Here is a 20,865-nt window from a genome sequence, read left to right as displayed (position 1 = left end):
TTTTCAAAAATGTGATCATGTTGGAGATACTAGTCAGCAGCATGAAGTCTGTAGGGCCTCAGCCAACTCTGGGCAGTTGGTTGGTCTAAAGCAACTGTGAGACTGTAGTTCTGGGGCACTCTGGTTTTGCAGAGGAGCTGGGGGTTGGAGTGGGATTTCTCCTAACTAGTTCTCCAAGGGGAGTTATGGGAGAGGTGCCGCTGGTGACTTGGCTGGTTGTTCCATGTGCCACAAGAGCTGGGTGATGGGAGATTTATTTGTGTGTTGGGGTATGCAGCTATCTGCAGGGATGGTCTGCAGGCTCCATGGTGTGCTCATCCCCTCTTTTAGGTATCTTGGATATTTTTGGGTTTGAAAACTTTGCAGTGAATCATTTTGAACAGCTTTGCATAAATTTGGCCAATGAGCAGCTGCAGCACTTCTTCAACCATGTAAGTCTGCTGTGGGTGATCTCACCTTGCGTGGCAGGGAAAGCAGAGCACTGATCTACCTGGCATATGAAGGAGAGCTTGGGGGAAAACAGATCTATTATCTGAAAGGGCAGAAATGGTGATTAGTGAAGCAGGGTAGAGAGCAGCAACCTTCTCTGCTGTGGCAGAGGAGCCACTGGTGCAGGGAAGGAAGGAGTAGAAGGGTCAAGCAATGACCAAAGTTGGCAGATCAGGGACACTTACAGTCTGAGAAGTGTTCCTGCTTTATGCACCAGCATCAGTGAGTGACAAGCTTATGGAAGAGCATGCAGAACAGCAGTTTCATCTTGGGCCTCTGATGCCATGGGTGAGAGAGCCATGCCTCTCTCCTCTGCTCAGGGTGGGAAGGAAGATGTTTGGGGTTGTCTAACCAAGTCTGCTGGGTGCTCCAACCTGTTTTTTCTGTCTCAGCACATTTTCCAGCTGGAGCAGGCTGCCTATAGAGAAGAAGAGCTGCCTTGGGAGACTATCACATTCAACAATAATGAACCTATTCTGGTGAGTGAAAGAGGACTGACAGAAGAGAGGTGCTCCATCCAGACAAGAGGAGACTCTTGCTCTTTCTATCATGGGGAGGAGATGCACCTGGGAAGAACCTCTTCAAAGGGTGGTGTAGGTGAGAGTGGATGCCCTGTACTGCTTTAGGTATGTGTAATGTCTCTCCTTTCCCTGCAGAATCTGCTCCTGGCCAAGCCACTTGGACTGCTGTCTCTTCTGGAGAAAATGGTGTGGGGAATGTAGCAATAAATATCTGGGCTGCAGAGAGAGCTCTTATGTTGGAGTGTGACTATAAAGAGCAGGATGAGCAGAGGTGTCCCTATGTGTGACTGATGAGACAGGACAGCCAAATCAGGGACAGTCTAATGATACCTGCATCCCCGTGGAGAGTCAGAGAGAGTACAGTACAAAACTGTTGCACAGCCAAGGCCACTTCCAACCCTTTGTTTTGCTTCCATGTGCCCTGATCAGGTCTCTGTTGCAGCCTTATAGTTTGATTACAAAATCTGCTTTCTTGCAGGCAACTGATGTTTGTGGATAAACTAAACAGCAGCTTTAAAGGGAATTTACACTTCCAACCAGGCCGAGGCCGTGTTTTGGGCTTCAGCATCATTCACTATGCTGGGAAGGTTATATACTGTTTGCAGGAAGAATGCTGTTGCAATGTATGTAGGAGCGGGAAAATGTGTTGCTTGACAAATAAGGCTTTGAAGTTAAGGAGATGATATAACAGAAATAATGTGTTCCCAGGGAGTTGCCTCCTAGGGTTCCCTAGGAGCTCTGTAGAAGGTATAGGAAGAGAGGACCCCTGAGAAAAGTGGGGCTTCCTCTGGGAAGCATAGGGTATTAGAAGAATCTGCTGTACTCATCATCACTCTATTGGAGCTCTAGTCTTAAAATAGTCCTTTATAAAATAAAAGCCCTGCATCCACTGTGCAGCACCAAAGGACAGTCTAATGGCTTTACCTTTATGTATTGGGGTCCAGAGTATAGCAGTCATTATTTTATTGCAAGCACTGAGGAACACAGTGAGAGCAGCCAGGTAATTAATGTTTTGAAAATTGAGGCACTCATTTATACATTCAAATGGTAACTAGGCAGCTTGGGTTCTAGGACTATTGCATGTAACCTTACTGCTACCAGTTTTGAAAGAAATGGCCCAAATATGTTGAATTGATTGGAGATAATTTTTGGTGCAGTAGCAGAGATGAAAAACGAGTCATTGTAATATGTAATTTAGTAATCTAATCCTACAATTGTTGACTAAGTTATTACTTGTGACATTCTTGTGGCAGACTGGAGATGAGAAAGAGAGCAAGAGAAACAAGGGGATGCATGACAACAGGAGGGAAGCCTATTCAAAGGGAAGAGGGGGAGAGCAAGGAAAAGAGTGAAGCATAAACCAAAAGTAAATGAAACTTCATAATCAAGGAAAGCAGAACAAGAAAAGGTGAATGTCTCTGTGTTATGCTGCACTCCTGTGGTTCTAATGCCTCAGTGCCATCCTCTGGGTTTTGTTCCTCAGGATTTGCATCTGAATGGGGTGCATATGCATTTACAGAATTCACTTGCGAGCCAGTGTACATTCAGTTTAACAGTTGCTCCTGGCAAGCTGTGGAGGTGGCTTTCACAGCAAGCCTGTGAGCACTGCTGGCCTTAGTGACTTGCTGCTCTTTCCCCTAGGTACAATATACTGCTGGGGGCTTTCTAGAGAAGAACAGAGACACCTTGCCAGCCAATGTTCATGGCCTCTTCATCAACAGCATCACCCCCTTGCTCAGTGTGCTGTTCACAGGCAAGTCCCTCTGTTACAATAGGATATCCCACATGAATCAGGGCCCACCTTGGCAAGATCTAAGTGTGGGGATGAGGCTCATGTACTACGAATGTGTTTCACAGCTGACAGCCTGAGGGAGACTCTGGGAAGGCTGCAGCCTGGAGTGGGGCTGCTAGCATACTGAGCTGTCGGAGCTGTTTGTTCCCCTTGGTACCTAGGCACGATAGCAGGAATAGCCTTCAGAGTTGTTTTTCCTGTGGAATCGAAGGGCCACTGCATAGGCATAGTTCTGACCACAAGCTTGACCTTCTTTACAGATGCTAGTTACAGCAGAGCCTGCTCTTTCCAGGGATCAGTTTTTGGTTAATTGCTGTCTTTTTACTGAAGCAGGATGTGAGTTTTCCCATCAGCAAGACCTCCTGGGATCTACCCAGTAGATTTTTCTAGCCAGCATCTTTTGGTTTGACCATGGCTGGAAAGCAAGGCAGGTTGTATCCTCTTCCAGAGAATTAGCCACTGCTCAGATGTCTTCCCTCAGATCAGATAGCCCATCTTCTCCAGGGCCAGTGCAGGACTGTCTCTGCTGGCCCTTTCCATATGCTCTGTTCTTGTCTAGAAATGAAGGTGGACAAAGCCATAGCTCCTAACTGTTCACACTGAAAATAGAGTGCTGTAGAGCCACAAGCAATGAGTGTAGAGATGATCCTTTTTGAACACATTTTGTTTTTCAGGTACAACTTGTTAAAAAAACTCTGAGGTCGTGCATTATTTCTCTCCCACCACTACACTCCCTTTTTCCAGTTATTGATAAACCTTCAGAGTCTCCAAAGCTTCTATGAAAGTAAACATTTAAAGAAAAGTCAGGTGGATGCTTCCTTGGAATTTGTCTGGCTGAACACAGTGCTTCTGGTGCAGAATTTTTTTTGTTGTTGTTCTGTTCAGTCCAAGCCACTTCCTGAGATTTACAAGTAACTGATGAATTTCATTTCTATTCTCCGCTGTGTTTTTCAGCTCTTCTGCTCAAGAATATCTTTCTTTGTTACCACTTCCTCACTGTTACTGAAGATATTTAGTCTAGTTCCAACTCTTTGAAAGTTCATAAACAGCAGAGATAACCTGTTCTCAGTGCAGATTGGTTGTCCAGTCCTGGGCAACTGGCTGTAGGTGGCCCTGCTGAGCAAAGGGTCATCTGCCAGAGCCCAGATGACCTCCAGAGGTCTCTTCCAACCTCAACCATTCTGTGTTTCTGTGATTCACATAAGACCGTTGCATCAAGGGTGTGCAAGACTGTCATTAGATCCTTCAGTAAATTCAACTTCCCTGAATTTTTCATCTTGTCACTGAATTAGTTTTAATTTATCTGATTTTATATAATCTCCCATGTTGACTGCTGTAGGTGAGCTTCCCATTTGCTATCTATACTTTTTTCTGCATTGTTAGATGCCTGTTGTTGATGATATTTCTTTTGAAGGTCATTTAGGGTTGTTCAATAACCTGATCGCCTTGTCTTCTCAGTGGCAGAAAATAATATTGCCTGGATTGTATGCTTCATATATTTGCATTTTCTTCTCCCTTTCTTTAGCTCTTTCCTTGTATTTCCAGATGGTGAAACCTAAAGTCCTGTCTGTGATTCAGTATTTGTAGGGAAACTTGTGTGTGAAGTGAGGTTTGAATGTTTAGACATGGTTGATTACGAACAAAGATACAAAATTAACTATTGTCTCTGTTCTTCCAGCCACTGTCTCCAGGATGGGGACACTGATGCCTTATGTGAAAGCCAAGGTATTGCACTTCAGGTCCACATGACAATTGATAAATGATGGCATAGTTACCTGATATTTATTATTTGAGAAACTGGCTGAAAATGAGGACAGGAATTGGTTGAAAATAAGAGCAGACAGCAATCTGCTTGCAACAATTTCTCCTTTGTTTTTTTTTTTTTTTACAGGGTTTTCTGCTTGCCTCTACTGTCACCTGACACTAAGGGGACAGACAGGTTCTTTTAGGGATCCTTGGCAGAATGATGACAGCACTAAGTTGTAGTTACAATTAAAGCGTTATTTTCTTAATAGGATTTTATGATTAGCATTTGTCCTGGTTTCAGCTGGGATAGAGTTAATTTTCTTCCTAGTAGCTGGTATAGTGCTGTGTTTTGGATTTAGTATGAGAAGAATGTTGATAACACACTGATGTTTTAGTTGTTGCTAAGTAGTGCTTGCATGGTCAAGGACTTTTCAGCTTCCCATGCTCTGCCAGGTGCACAAGAGGCTGGGAGGGAGCATAGCCAGGACAGCTAACCCAAGTGGCCAATGGGGTATTCCATACCATATGACATCATGCTCAGCATATAAGGCTGGGGGAAGAAGAAGGAAGGGGGGGACGTTTGGAGTGATGGCATTTGTCTTCCCAAGTAACCGTTACACGTGATGGAGCCCTGCTTTCCTGGAGATGGCTGAACACCTGCCTGCTGATGGGAAGTAGTGAATGAATTCCTTGTTTTGCTTTGCTTGCGTGCGTGGCTTTTGCTTTACCTATTAAACTGTCTTTATCTCAACCCACGAGTTTTCTCACTTTTACCCTTCCGATTCTCTCCCCCATCCCACTGTGGGGGGAGTGAGCGAGCGGCTGTGTGGTGCTTAGTTGCCAGCTGGGGTTAAACCACAACAAAGACAAAACTGTCTGCATTTGAATATAGGCTAGCCATGAGCACTTCACAATGAAGGACATAGCAGGTTCTCTGCCTGCAGATCCTTCCCAAAGATACTGAAGATTAAATACTTTTTAAGTGGTGTTTCCTGTTGCTGGATTTAAGTCTCCGTACAGCAGTGTAAGCTCAGCCTCATATAACAGAGCAGCCAGAGCAATCCCAAATTGCACTGGTGATTTGCAGTCACCTTTAGCCTGGAGCAAGGCAAATGACAAGCACAAAGTGGTGCTTTGTTGGGCAGAGAGGGGGAAGGCCTCCTTCCAGCAGGAAGTTTAGAGTGCCGGAGTGGTGTAATCCAAGTTGGTGTTTTTCCAAGGCATTGGGCTTACCTTGTGCTGAGCACCACTACCCCATAGCATCCTGACTTCTTCCATCAGCCCTGGAGCGTAGGAAATGCACATGTACACAGCCTCCTCATCTCAGCGATGCTTTATAATGTGCTCTGTGCTGGAAGGCAGCTGTTGCTATTGCACTAGTCAGACTGCTGGAGCAGGTTTGGAGCAGCCCTGCTTGGAAAGGCTTTGGCTGAGAATATTGTGCCTTCTCGGCATGCTAATGTCTCACTGCACCAGCAAGCTTGAGTCTGGAAACCTCTAGCTGGGAACACATGGGGCTGATGCTGGCCTCCCTGTGGACTGGGAGCACTACCATGGTAGCACGTGAGATAAGTTGGGAATCCCTGCACAGAGGCAGCTGCTCACTGTCCACTGAAAAACTCTTTCTTGCTTCCAGGGAAGCTGAAAACTTGCTGATTGACAAGCCTTTGGGTTGCTTCCTTGTTCGGATCAGCCAGAGCTGACCAGTCTACACCCTGATGTACAGGTAATGAGCCTTGCAGAGAAGGAGAAAGAAGGTCCTAAACTGAGCTATGCATGGCTGGAGGAGTTAACCTCCTCCACAGAGGAGTCAATTGAGGATGATGCTCAGCCTCTCCTGTTGTGGGTGCCTCAGACAGTTTGGAGTAGCAGACAGGACACTGCGGAGTCTGTCTCTTGCCAAAAACTAGATCTGTTTGTGGTTGGGGTGCTGCGGGTCCAAGGCTTGCAGGATGCAGGTCCTGCTTGGGCTGTGCCATATGGCTGAGTGGGCAAATCGGGTTGGAAGAAGCATTGACTGGAGCAGAGGAGATGAGTCTAGAGGAAGGCCTGAGGAGAGGTAATCAAAGTGCTACAAGGGCACGGTCTTTGTACAGTATCAGGAAAGGGATAGGGCAGAGTTGTAATGTAGACAACAGGCATGGGAGGCAGTACAGTCTGCTGGGGTTTGGATCCGGCTGCCAGGGTTCTCCTGCCCCTGTCACTGAATTTGGGGAAAATGCTGCTCCTCCAGCACCTATTAGCACAGCGTGTGACATTCCAGGATGGAGCATCTCCTGCATCTTTGTGATATTTGTTACTGTGGCTCCTGTTCACACCTGGTCTCTTGAGACAAGTGCAGAAAGCAATGACTGGGTCCTGGAGAGATGCTGCAGCCCCATGCCATGACTATTTCTGTCTGTCCATCTCCCCAGGGGTGAAGGCCACTGCAGACACTACATGGATCGAGATGCAGCCCAATGCACACTATATCATCCTGGGGGAAGACCAGGCTCATGCCTCGCTCACTGAACTAGTTCAGTATCACCAGACTGTGGGCATCCAGCCCTTCATGGAGATACTGACTGTTCCCTGTGGGCAGGTGAATGTTGAGGATCTGCAGCAGGAAAAGGGGACGGGGCATGGACTGTATCCTGAGCTGATAGAGTCACTGTGGCAGCATCTCTCTTGGGGGTGTCCCATTCTGGACAAGCAGCTTGGCCTCTTCTGCACACGCTGGGGAATGCTACTAGCTGGGCACTGGGGAGTCCTGGGGTGGGGGAGAGGCCCTGGCGGGTGGGTGACATTTCCCTGCCCCCTGAATGTCAGCAGTGGTCACAGCTGGGTATTCCTCTTTGTGCTATTTGGGGTGTGTGGAGGTTCTGCAAGCCACTGCTGAATCCGCTCTTCCCTCCCTCAGAAAAGCAGTGAGAGTTTGGATTACGAAGACCTGGAGTGCCTCAGGCTGGGTCCACCAGCAGCCGAGGAGGAGACTCCTCCAGAGGAGCAGACCTGCCCCTCCGGGCCTCCTGCCAGCAGACCTGCTCTGCAGTCAGGAGCAGCCATGGTTCTCAGACATGTGTGGTTCAGGAGGACCAAGAATTGCCGAGAGCAACAGAGCCTGGACAAAAGCAGGACAAAGCCAAGCCCAGGCAAGAAGGGAGGCAGCCAGCGGGCCTTCCCTCGCCTCCACTCTTCCATACACCTGGCAATGCAGGAAATCCAGTAGGTGAGCTGGGGCAGCTCCAGCCTTCCAGTGCATATCCTCTGCTGCAGCCCTGTCACCCATGGCTGTGGTGGGACACGTGGAGCTGCCCTGCCCAGGGGCAGGAGAGAGTAGGCTTCCACAAGTAGCGCTTGGATTCCTAGCTCCTGGGTCACAGGTTTTATTCAGTGGTCTTGGGATCAAGACTGTGCTCATTGAAAGTGCCAGGCTGGGGGAGACCCTGGGAGAGGCTTGCTGAGATGCCCAAAGAAAAGTCCACAACACAAGGGGCTGTGATGTGGCCAGCCACCCAGTCAGTGCTCCTCTAATTCTCTCTCTCTGCTTCTCACTGCAGTTCTCTTCCATTCCCTTGAATGGCTCCTGTATGGAGCTGCAGTTGAGCCCTCAGCATTGAGGATGTACAGCCCAAGTGACATGATAAGAGGAGACGACACACAGGAGGGCAGACAGCAATTGCAGCTTCCCCCGGAAATGGAGGAGCAAAGGGGCTCTTCCCCTCCTACCTGCTCCACCTGGAGCATCTCTTGGCCAACAACTACCTAGAAATATAGCAGGAAAAACAGAGAGCAACTGCCAGCTTCTGTTCCAGGACTGCAAAGAGACCAGGAAAAATAGGAACAATCAGCATAAGGTTGGGTTCCTAGCACCTGTGGTGCACAGTGTGCTTGCAGTATAATAAGGCTGCTGGAGGGAGCTCACAGTTTGTTAAAGGCTGCAATTCAGAGGCCTGGGGCTGAAAGGATGAGTACTATCAGAAAGCATATCTGCATGCTACAGTAGTCAGCTGCAGTGGCTTAATGTTGTGGAGAGAGGCACATATCAGAAGTGGGTGCTGGGAAGAGAGCCTTGGAGGGGGGGTAGCAGAGGCAATGAGCCAAAGGCAAGGCTGAGAACATAAGAAAAGGCAGCAGTCTGTGAGGATTTTAAATAAGGACTTTAAACAAGGTCTCAGCAGCTGGAGACATAGCTGGTTACCGAGGCTGTAATATACTGGGCGGGTTATAGGAGTATATGGAGGGGGCCAGGAAGGGCCTTCTGACACAGCTGGCTATGCCCAATGCACTAATTGTCTGAAGCATCTAGTGGATGCACAGCTCCCCTGTGCAGCCAGTGGGTAAATCCCTGTCCCAGTCAGGAGGAACCAGTAGTGGAGCTGTTGTAGACCTCTGGAAAAATCTGGATTTGTAACAGCTGGGAGTGGAGAGGGATGCTGTTGGCTACAGACTCACTGCGGGGCTTGCAGCCCTGCACCGGGATTGCCAAGTTCCCTGCGTGGTTCCACTCCCAGGAATTCATGTTGGAGCAAAGCTTTTTAGCTGGAGCCTGTCTTGTCTTCCTCTTGATGGCTGAGAAAATCTTCTCCCTGAAGTGTTTAACTCAATTGCTTCATTCCTGTATGTGGGTATTGATGTACCCAGGGGATGCTCCTTGTGCCTGAGGTTAGGCAGAAGAAAGACAAAACTTGTGGGATCTGCATAGATGATTGCAAGCATGTCATACTGGGATTGCTGAATGGAGCCCTCCTTTTATGTCCTCCACTGAGTTATGTTTCCTGACTTTCTTGCAGGTCAAAGTGGCTCAGCCTTATCCTCTTCCAGCACTGCTGGGCCTTGCATAACTGGGTGAACGTAGCCAGACATACAGCAGTCTTTTTTTTTTTTTTTCTGCACCCAGCTGGCCCTGTGCCTTTAGACAGGACTGCTGCAGAAATGAACTTTCTTCGGCACTCAGATGGTCTCAGTGGCTCAGACTGCAGTATCTGGACCAGTCTCATTCTGGCAGAGGGGAGAGGATGGGAACAGTCACACTCTGCACAGATCCACAGTGCCTGACAGTCTGCATGTCAATACTTCAACGTGCCTGGAGCCCCCTCGCCTCGCACTGTTAATAGTCACAAACTGGATATCTCCCAACAACATGTTCTCTCACAGATACCTGTACTGATTTCCTACCTCTTTCTCCTCAAATCTTCTGTCTCTGTTTTGGTCCTGTGTATCCGCTGCTCTGGGTGCCAAGGGAAGCTGGGCTTGGGCTTGGGAGGTCCTTGGGTGTGTCCTTTTTGTTGAGTGGAGGAGCACTTGAACAGGAGCTGAGACAAGGGATAAGATCATCTTTCTGCAGAGGGAATTTCCTGCCCTTGTATCAGTGTGCTGGCTCAAGTGGCTAGAGCTCAAGTCAGGGAATCATTGGCAAAACCCTTTTGTTCATCCTGGTTGGAATCACTACAAGTCTGGGCTGGATAACATGCTACTTACGCTGAGGGTAGAGGGCTTAAAATGTACGGGACCATGCTACTTCTTATGTCTTTTCTACCTTTACAAAAAAAAAAAAAAAAAAATCTTTTCAATTAAATTCTTCCCATAAGGAGAAGCTCAGTGTTTTCTTTGTTTCTGTTACCTGCAGTCAGTTCAGCCACGGACTGCAAATGGAGGACAATGGCTAACACCTCTGAGGGTAGACACAAGATCATGTGAAGTGTCTCAGTGGGGAAGCTGAAGGCTCATGAGTCAGTAATCCTGGTGTACAACTGTGTCCCGGTTTCGGCTGGGATAGGGTTAAATTTCTTCCTAGTGCTGTGTTTTGGATTTAGTATGAGAAGAATGTTGATAACACACTGATGTTTTCAGTTGTTGCTAAGTGCCCTCCTAGTCCAAGGACAGCTCCCATGCCTACTGACTGAGCTAGGTACACAAGATGGGAGGGAACATAATCAGGACAGCCAGCCCAGCTGGCCAATGGGGTATTCCATACCATGTGACGTCATGCTCAGTATATGAAGGGTAGGCGTGTTCCAGGAAGTACCGATCGCTACTTGGTTATCGGTCAGCGCGGGTGGTGAGCAACTGCATTGTGCATCACTCATTTTGTATATTCTATCATTATTTATTATCATTATTTTCCCTTTTCTGTCCTATTAAACTGTCTTTATCTCAACCCACGAGTTTTTCTCACTCTTACCCTTCCGATTCTCTCCCCGTCCCACTGGGGGGCGGGGGGAGTGAGTGAGCGGCTGCGTGGTATTTGGCTGCCTGCCAGGTTAAACCACGACAGTCCCTTTTTGGCACCCCAGATGGGACGGGGAGAGAATCGGAAGGGTAAGAGTGAGAAAAACATTGATGACATCATTGTATGGGGCAACATAGCAGAAGAAATTTTTGAGAAAGGGGAGAGAATAATTCAAATCCTTCTGAAGGCCGGTTTTGCCATAAAACAAAGTAAGGTCAAGGGACCTGCACAGGAGATCCAGTTCTTAGGAATAAAATGGCAAGATGGACGTCGTCAGATCCCAATGGATGTGATCAACAAAATAACAGCCATGTCCCCACCAACTAGCAAAAAGGAAACACAAGCTTTCTTAGGCGTTGTGGGCTTTTGGAGAATGCATATTCCAGATTACAGCCTGATTGTAAGCCCCCTCTATCAAGTGACCAGGAAGAAGAACGACTTCAAATGGGGCCCTGAGCAACAACAAGCCTTTGAACAAATTAAACAGGAGATAGTCCATGCAGTAGCCCTTGGGCCAGTCCGGGCAGGACAAGCTGTGAAGAATGTGCTCTACACCGCAGCCAGGGAGAATGGTCCTACCTGGAGCCTCTGGCAGAAAGCACCAGGGGAGACTCGAGGTCGACCCTTAGGGTTCTGGAGTCGGGGATACAGAGGATCCGAGGCCCGCTACACTCCAACTGAGAAGGAGATATTGGCAGCATATGAAGGGGTTCGAGCTGCTTCGGAAGTGGTTGGTATTGAAGCACAGCTCCTCCTCGCACCCCGACTGCCGGTGCTGGGCTGGATGTTCAAAGGGAGGGTCCCCTCTACACATCATGCAACCGATGCTACGTGGAGTAAGTGGGTCGCACTGATCACACAACGGGCCCGAATAGGAAACCCCAGTCGCCCAGGAATCTTGGAGGTGATCACGAACTGGCCAGAAGGCAAAGATTTCGGAATATCCCCAGAGGAGGAGGTGACACGTACTGAAGAAGCCCCACTGTATAATAAACTACCAGAAAACGAGAAGCAATATGCCCTGTTCACTGATGGGTCCTGTCGCCTTGTGGGAAAGCATTGGAGGTGGAAAGCTGCTGTATGGAGTCCTATACGCCAAGTTGCAGAAACTGCTGAAGGAGAAGGTGAATCGAGCCAGTTTGCAGAGGTGAAAGCCATCCAGCTGGCCTTGGACATTGCTGAATGAGAAAAATGGCCAGTACTTTATCTCTATACTGACTCATGGATGGTGGCAAATGCCCTGTGGGGGTGGTTGCAGCAGTGGAAGCAGAACAACTGGCAGCGCAGAGGGAAACCCATCTGGGCTGCCGCATTGTGGCAAGATATTGCTGCCCGGGTAGAGAACCTGGTTGTAAAAGTACGTCACGTAGATGCTCACGTACCCAAGAGTCGGGCCACTGAGGAACACCAAAACAACCAGCAGGTGGACCAGGCTGCTAAGATTGAAGTGGCCCAGGTGGATTTGGACTGGCAACATAAGGGTGAATTATTTATAGCTCGGTGGGCCCATGATGCCTCAGGCCATCAAGGAAGAGAAGCAACATATAGATGGGCTCGTGATCGAGGGGTGGACTTAACCATGGACGCTATTGCACAGGTTATCCACGAATGTGTGTCGTGGTTTAACCTGGCAGGCAGCCAAATACCACACAGCCGCTCACTCACTCCCCCCGCCCCCCCAGTGGGACGGGGAGAGAATCGGAAGGGTAAGAGTGAGAAAAACTCGTGGGTTGAGATAAAGACAGTTTAATAGAACAGAAAAGGGAGAATAATGATAATAAATAATGATAGAATATACAAAATGAGTGATGCACAATGCAATTGCTCACCGCCCGCGCTGACCGATAACCAAGTAGCGATCGGCCCTTCCTGGATCACGCCTACCGTTCATATACTGAGCATGATGTCACATGGTATGGAATACCCCATTAGCCAGCTGGGCTGGCTGTCCTGATTATGTTCCCTCCCATCTCGTGTACCTAGCTCAGTCAGTAGGCACGGGAGCTGTCCTTGGACTAGTAGGGCACTTAGCAACAACTGAAAACATCAGTGTGTTATCAACATTCTCCTCATACTAAATCCAAAACACAGCACTAGGAAGAAATTTAACCCTATCCCAGCCGAAACTAGGACAATGTGAAACATGCGCTGCAATCAAGCAAGCCAAGCGAGTAAGGCCTCTTTGGTATGGAGGACGATGGCTGAAATACAAATATGGGGAGGCCTGGCAGATTGATTATATCACACTCCCACAAACCCAGCACGGCAAGCGCTATGTGCTCACCATGGTGGAAGCAACCACTGCATGGCTAGAAACATACCCTGTGCCCCATGCCACTGCTCGGAACACCATCCTGGGCCTTGAAAAGCAAGTCCTATGGCGACACGGCACCCCAGAAAGAATTGAATCAGACAACGGGACTCATTTCCGAAACACCCTCATAGACACCTGGGCCAAAGAGCACGGCATTGAGTGGGTCTATCACATCCCCTACCATGAACCAGCCTCTGGGAAAATCGAACGATTCAACGGGCTGCTAAAGACAACACTGAGGGCAATGGGTGGTGGGACATTCAAGCATTGGGACACACATTTAGCAAAAGCCACCTGGTTAGTCAACACTAGGGGGTCTGTTAATCGAGCTGGCCCTGCCCAATCAAGACTCTTACGTACTGTAGATGGAGATAAAGTCCCTGTCGTGCACATAAGAAATATGCTGGGGAAGACAGTCTGGGTTACTCCTGCCTCTGGCAAGGGAAAACCCATCCGTGGGATTGCTTTTGCTCAGGGACCTGGGTGCACTTGGTGGGTGATGCGAAAGGATGGGCAAGTCCGGTGTGTACCTCAAGGGGATTTGATTTTGGGTGAAAATAGCCAATGAACTGAATTTTATGATGTCAATTGTTATATGATATTGTATATCGTTATTTCTATGGTTGCTATCAATGGTATAGCAGTGAAAATCACCCAGATTAACAAAGAATGAACTAACTCTGATGAAACCGAGCGAAGTGCAATGATGATAGAACTGAACGAGTGCAGCAGTACCGAAATGAGAACTGGCTTCAGGATGCAACAGCCCAACACCACACACCATCTTTCTGGCCCTGAAAGACTGTTATGACAGATGGAGCCCAAAGTCATGGACTAAATGAACTCAATGGACATTTGTATATTTATGTATATATATGTATATATGTATATATGTATATATGTATGTATATGTATTATATATGTATATATATAAAAAAGATAGTGGTGATTAATTGAAATGTATTGAAAAATGTGAGACCTAAGCATAACGTAAATGGTATGGAATAAGGGGTGGATACTGTCCCGGTTTCGGCTGGGATAGGGTTAAATTTCTTCCTAGTGCTGTGTTTTGGATTTAGTATGAGAAGAATGTTGATAACACACTGATGTTTTCAGTTGTTGCTAAGTGCCCTCCTAGTCCAAGGACAGCTCCCATGCCTACTGACTGAGCTAGGTACACAAGATGGGAGGGAACATAATCAGGACAGCCAGCCCAGCTGGCTAATGGGGTATTCCATACCATGTGACATCATGCTCAGTATATGAAGGGTAGGCGTGATCCAGGAAGGGCCGATCGCTACTTGGTTATCGGTCAGCGTGGGTGGTGAGCAATTGCATTGTGCATCGCTCATTTTGTATATTCTATCATTATTTATTATCATTATTTTCCCTTTTCTGTCCTATTAAACTGTCTTTATCTCAACCCACGAGTTTTTCTCACTCTTACCCTTCCGATTCTCTCCCCGTCCCACTGGGGGGGCGGGGGGAGTGAGTGAGCGGCTGCGTGGTATTTGGCTGCCTGCCAGGTTAAACCACGATAAACTGTCACCTGTAATAGTGCTCTCCTCCCACGCCAACCTCATCTCATGTATGCCGCGGGTGAGACCTCCCCTTTGCAGCCCGCGCCGAGCTCCTTCTGGCTCAGCACTTCCCCTGGCAGATCCCTGTGCACTGGAGGACAGCCATGCTGCCCACCCTGCTTCACCCCTTCCTGGGAGGCATGAGTGTGGCTGAGTCCCTGTTGCATAGACTAGCGCTGTGGCCAGAGAAGCTTATTAATGTGATACAGGATGCTTGTGGCAGATCTTAGCTCTGCCTTTAACCATCGGACTACTTTTTCTCCCCTGTGCTCTCCGGAGCAGTAGTACTGAGCTGCGCTGGGTCACAAGGGAGCACTGCTGGGGACCAGGCAGGGAAGTGGTGGTTGTTTCAGCCTGATGTCCTGGCTCTCTCCAGCATTGCCTTGCAGCATTAACACACCTTTTCTCTTCCTTGTGCTGGGTTTTGGCAGCTGCTTTGAGGCTGTTCAGGACAGAACCAGTCCAGGCAGTCAAAGGCTGCTGTTTGCAGAGTCTTCCTGGCTAAGCCCAGGGGCGTTTTTCTGGGCAGCTTTGGCCTCTTTGCCAATGTTCTTGGCTTCCTCCACCACCGGGCAGCTGGAAAGCCTGCCTTCTGGGTAGCACGTAGAACTGCTTCGTGGCCAAAACATTTCTAAGAACTCACTAATGCACAGAACTGAGACATGTATGAGAAATGCATTTCAGTAACGGAGCTGATCTGTAACTCTTTCCTAGTTCCTGTGCCACAGAGCATGGTGTAAGCCCAGGGCTAAGATCCAGCTGCAAAACACTGTTCACTCCTGTAGCCTGGCAGAGATAATGCTGAACCAAGGAGGGCTGTCAAGAGCTTTCCCCCAGCAACTGCCTCCAGTACCTCCTGGGTGCTGCTGCAGGCACAGCTCACAAGTGATGCTGGGGGGAATGACATCAGGGGAGGGTCAGGACACTTCTCTGGTGGCTGTGCATGGCACGTCTCCCGGCAAGCTTCCCAAAACCAAAGCAGATTGATCACAGATTTCTTTTGCCCCTGATTCAATGGGTAGGAAGTAGAATCACAATGTGGGCAGCCAGGAGCCTGGCATGGACCCGGGCAGCATGCCTGGGCTGGCAGGTCAGGTTTCTTCCATGTCTACTACTTCTGCTTTTTCTGTGACATGGCAAGAGGAAACCAAGGGAAGAGAAGGGTGAGAAGCTGCTAGGCTGAGGAGGTTATGCAGCACTGAAGGCATTGGCATGATTTCTACAAGGCTCTGGTTTGCAGGAGCATTAGCAAACACTCAGTGATCTGCCTATATGCAAGGTCTAGACAAGCTTCTGGAGGGCAGCCTGGCTAGTGCTGGGCTGCCATAGGGAGAAATGTGTGCCAGAAATGGGGAAAAGCTGGGAGAAGAGCTGGGAATACAGTAGGCTGCTGAAGTATAAAATGCAGATTTGTCATCTCTAGCATGGTCTTTGCCTGCATGCTTTCAGCTCATGGCCAAAGTAAGGCTCTGGAGCTTCAGCTCTGTGTGAGAGCATGTGTTACGCTGAGGGTTTCTTTCATCTTCTCCATGAAGATGATCTTTTCCATTGAAAAGGAGCAGCTGCATGAGCAGCCCTATCTCATTTCCTACAGTAGCAGCTTGCCTTGTGGCACTCGGAAAGTTATATCTTAGAAAAAGCAAAGAGCAAATTGTGTAAGCCAAAGTGGGAAGGCCGTTCATGTTATATCATGTTATAGTTCAGCTGGCGTGTGATGAACTGAATGGGCTGTACTCACATAAAAGGCAAATATCAGGCTGTATCGGGCTGCGTGAACAGGGGCAGCACCCAGAAGAGGGCCTGGCAACCCGCAAGATCCCCTGAGCACTGCATTTCATGCCCCATGGGACTTCAGCTGAACTCAGAGAGGAAGGTCAGGAAGAGAAGCCCAGGCATGGAGAGCTGGGCAGAGCCAGCACCCAGGAAGGCAGGGAGAGCAGCAAGAAGGATCTGCAATCCACAGGAGTGAGAACTGGAAGTGCTAGAGGGACCTCTGGGCTTGGAGGCTTGGGAGGTATTTTATTTCATAATCTGTCTGTGCCTTCCTAGTTGTCTGTCCCGTGTCCCCCCCCGCCCCCATCCCTGCAACTGGTGCTTCAGTGCATCCTTTAGAGAGCTTCCCTAACCTGCCTCCCTGTTTTTGCAGAAGCTTATCTCCCTCTGTGCTTTACATCTGAATGATCTTGGCTGCAAACAACATTTTAGATAATCACCTCTAGGCTAAGACCTACTCCAGATCAGTCTTGTTCTGTCCAAACTAAAGCTCTGGCTTGCCTTTGGCCCTTGAGGTAGCTGGCCAGCAACTCCCTATCAGGCTGGCTAAACCAGAAATTTTCATTCTTCTCTCCTTCCATTCTCAACCCTTCTTGCTCCCCCTTTCCCCAGCTCTGCTTTTTCCTCTCCTCTCCTCTCCTCTCCTCTCCTCTCCTCTCCTCTCCTCTCCTCTCCTCTCCTCTCCTCTCCTCTCCTCTCCTCTCCTCTCCTCTCCTCTCCTCTCCTCAGTCTGGCCATCATCTTTGATGTAGACTTGAGGTTTAGGAATGTGAACCCATGACCCAAGGACCAGTACAGCTCTTAATCTCTTTTCACAAAACTGGCAGCCCTTGTGTTGTTTGCTTTCTTCCTGGGCAATGCTATGGTGTATGTTGACATGTTTCCTTCCCCAAATGTGTTTTAAAGACCTATTTGGCCCTCAGCCTGGACAAGGCTCTCCACGCTGCCCTTAGCCTCGCTCCAGCCTATGTCAAGTGACTGTGGAGTGTTGTAACAGCATCTCTGAGATACCGTCTTTCCTATCTTCTAGTTAACACTGTTGTCCAGACCAAATACTCACATGGTGTGCCATTGCTTTGCAGCAACATTTAGGACAGGCTACTTGACCAGGGCTTTGCTTCTCAACTTGTTCTTCCTGGTGCATCACAAGAGCATAGAAACTACTGTCTGAGATGTAGGGGTCAAACCAGCACAGGATTCTGGCCATGAAGGTGGCCAGTGGGGTATGCTTGGAGCAGATTGAAGAGCAGTGTAGGCATAAAGCCATGCTTCCTCCGGTACGTGTTTCGAGCAATATTCAGTTTAGTCATACCCTGAACAAAGTACCCTTCTGTCTAGCTGGGTTGCTCTTCTATAAAAGCATCTGATTGCTTTTGATCAATTCTAGACTATTTGCCTCCATAACAGTCTTAGGCAATTAATTCCTCAGACTTACAATGCATAGTGAAGAAGTACTTAAATTTGTTTGGTTTTTAACTTGCTATGTCATTATTTAATCAATATGCCCTTGTTTCTATACTATAAAACATCACAAGTAATCGTTTCCAAAACACCTCCCTCACTGCACAGGATTTTATATGTATCTGTTTCTCTCCCTTGGCTGTCTTCTCTGTCCTATGCATTTGATTTTCCTTTTCCCATTTTCTGCACCTTCTTAATTCCACGGTATCTTCTCTGAGAGGGAAAGGAGAAAACACAGAGCCAACCCCCAGGCCACTTCCCTGAGTGGGGGTAACTGGTCTGAACTCTCTCCTTGTGCAGGTAGAGCTCCTCCTTGTAAATTACTTCACATCTACCAACACTGACTTTAATTTGTCATTTTATTGTCCAGTTGTTCATTGTGAGATCTTTCTTGAACTCTGCAGTGAGTGCTCATTTTCACTACACTGCATACCTCAGCCTCACCAGCAAACTGTCCCATCACTGTTCACACCCTTTCCCAGACCATTTATGAATACAGCAAAAACCACAAGCCCTAGCACAGATCCTGGTGGGACAGCACTGGTACATTCCTCTGTCTTAAACACTGACCATTTTCCATTCACTATCTTCTGCCTTGTTATTAACAATGGGAATAAACATGCTGTGGAGAAGAGGGATTAAGGGCATTTGGTGTAGGACCTTGCTGAAAGTGTTTTGGGCATCCAAGTACATCCATCTATCCAGCCACACCCATGAAACAGGATTCCTCACTCCTTCAAGGAGTGAGACTGGCAAATGAGTGGTTTAGAGGCCGCCCAAAGAATCACCGTCAAAGGTATTAGCAGAAAGTGATTTTAATAGAGATTTATAAAGGTGCGACCTAACAGAGTTCGATGGCAAGGTTCACTCTATTACTTACTACACGGATGAAACATATAAAGAAAAATCATGTTATGTCTAATGGTTTATATCTTAGGGATTATATGTGTTTAGCAGCAGTCTAGGGTTCATTCACAGTGTTAGCAGCACTTAATCATTAACTAATTTAACATTTACGAAGTAAGTGTTAGTAGAGTCTACTACAATCACGACTTAATTGCAGATTATGCTTACTATTAGTTCACACACACACAGACAGAAATATATATATATAAAAATGTACAAAAGGTACCTGTTAAAAATTCCCCTCCAGTTCGGTGAAGAAATATTCACGTAAAATGTCTTGGCATTTCTCAACAGGAGAGGGTTGAGCCTCAAGGAGTGAAGAGTTTCAGCCCAGGTCCCGTCGGACAACAGGCCTCCGAATATTGCCGGCTCAAGACGTTGCAAGCTCTGAGAGGCATCCCACTCAGAGGGAGATGCTGGGTGCAGCCCGCTGCGGTCCAGGAGAGCTCAAAGGGTCTCACTTAGGACCACCGTTTATAGGTTCGCAAGATGATTGACTTTAGTCATCTGTAAATTTCCATCCTGGCCACAGTCCCAGGTGGTAATTACTAAAAAATTCTCAAGGTTTCGGTGTTGTTCTACTGGACACCTGGGCCAGGCAGGAGGAGTATGTTCCCAGCCTCAGCTATTCAGAGTTTCTGATACAGTCAAGGAGCGCTCAACTGCCAGACTCAGTACACCAAGGCCGAGGTTTCACGGGAATTTCTGAGATCAACAAGCGGCCTAGGAGGGGAGGAAATGCACCACCACAGAGACATGACTTCCTTCTGCTAGAGTGGGGTTGTTTCTTCCCCTTTAATCCCATTTCTCTATGTGCCCAGGAATGCTATTCCTAATTCCCAGTGTGGAACTCAGATTCACAAGCCATAGGTCCCCAAATTTACCCAAAGCCCTTAAAAATACAAAACCCCAACCCTGGCATCTCATTTGCCTCCTGTCATTCCTCTGGTTTCAGGCTGAATTAAGCAGTAGGTTGCATGCCCCGTAGCAGCTGAGAAATCTGTGTTTAGGTTCCTCCAGAGCTCTTGGATAAATGCCATCTGTGTCATTTACTGTTCGTGTTATAAATTTGTTCTGAAACATACCCTGCTGATGCTTTCACTTGAAGCAGGTTGTCCCATTCGTCCCTGTAAAAGGAGGTTGCAGTGTGAGAATTTCCCTTCGTTCCTTGATAGCATGGATAACTCATTGTGCTTTTCTGCTGTGCCTCTATCTTCTCTGAATGGTCTTTCACACCTCTGTTATCTGTTCACTCTCTGGCAAGCTTCCAGTGTGAAAATGTTTTTTTGTATTGGGGTGGTTTGTGGTTTGTTTGGTTTTTTTTAGTTTTTCAGCTTTAATAACTTGTCACTCGCAGCCAACTTTACACAGCAGGTTACACACCACTTAAGATTTCAGCAGTTTCACCTTGAGCTCCTTTAAAGCTGCTTTGGAGGAGGTTGGGACATGAAGCATCCAATGTAGGTGCAGGATTAAAGCCCAAAGCAGCACCATGGACCTGCATCCAGCAGCAAAGCTATGGCCAGTCCTTAGCCCCTTCTGCGGTACATTCACACCTGAATGAGGCTCTGGGCAGTTACTGACCCCGCTATCATTGCGTTTTAGGATGCTGCTGACTACAGGCCCACAGATGGGCATGTTCACAGCAGGGTCCCTGGAGGAAGTGTAGCGTTTCTGAGGCTCACAGCTGCTCTGGGTCAGGGCAGGCTGGGCTGGAGGGTTTTCAACTTGGGTTTTGGTCTATGCATTGAGCTTGCCATGTCTGGGGTCAGCTCTTAGCATCACAGATCCTGGCAGTTAACAGCTGGGGGAACCCCCAGTGCAGTGCAGATTTTGTTCCCAAAGCTGTGCTTGGCTTCCAGTCAAGCAAAAATGTTTGGCAAATTAGGAAGAAAGACCCCTTCACAGTGTCAGGACTCCTGGGAGAGCGTTTCAAAGGGTTTCTCCTGCTGCTTTTGTGCCTCGGAGGTGTCCGCCAGCAACTGAGCCCTGCCACGGCCGTTGTGGTGGGCATCAGCACAGCTGCTGAGTCTCTGCCAAAGGCATCGTCTCACCCAAATATTGTCCGGGCT

This window comes from Calonectris borealis, chromosome W, assembly GCF_964195595.1.
Source record: "Calonectris borealis chromosome W, bCalBor7.hap1.2, whole genome shotgun sequence".
NCBI classification, from domain to species: Eukaryota; Metazoa; Chordata; class Aves; order Procellariiformes; family Procellariidae; genus Calonectris; species Calonectris borealis.
Note: the sequence above shows the minus strand (reverse complement) of the source record.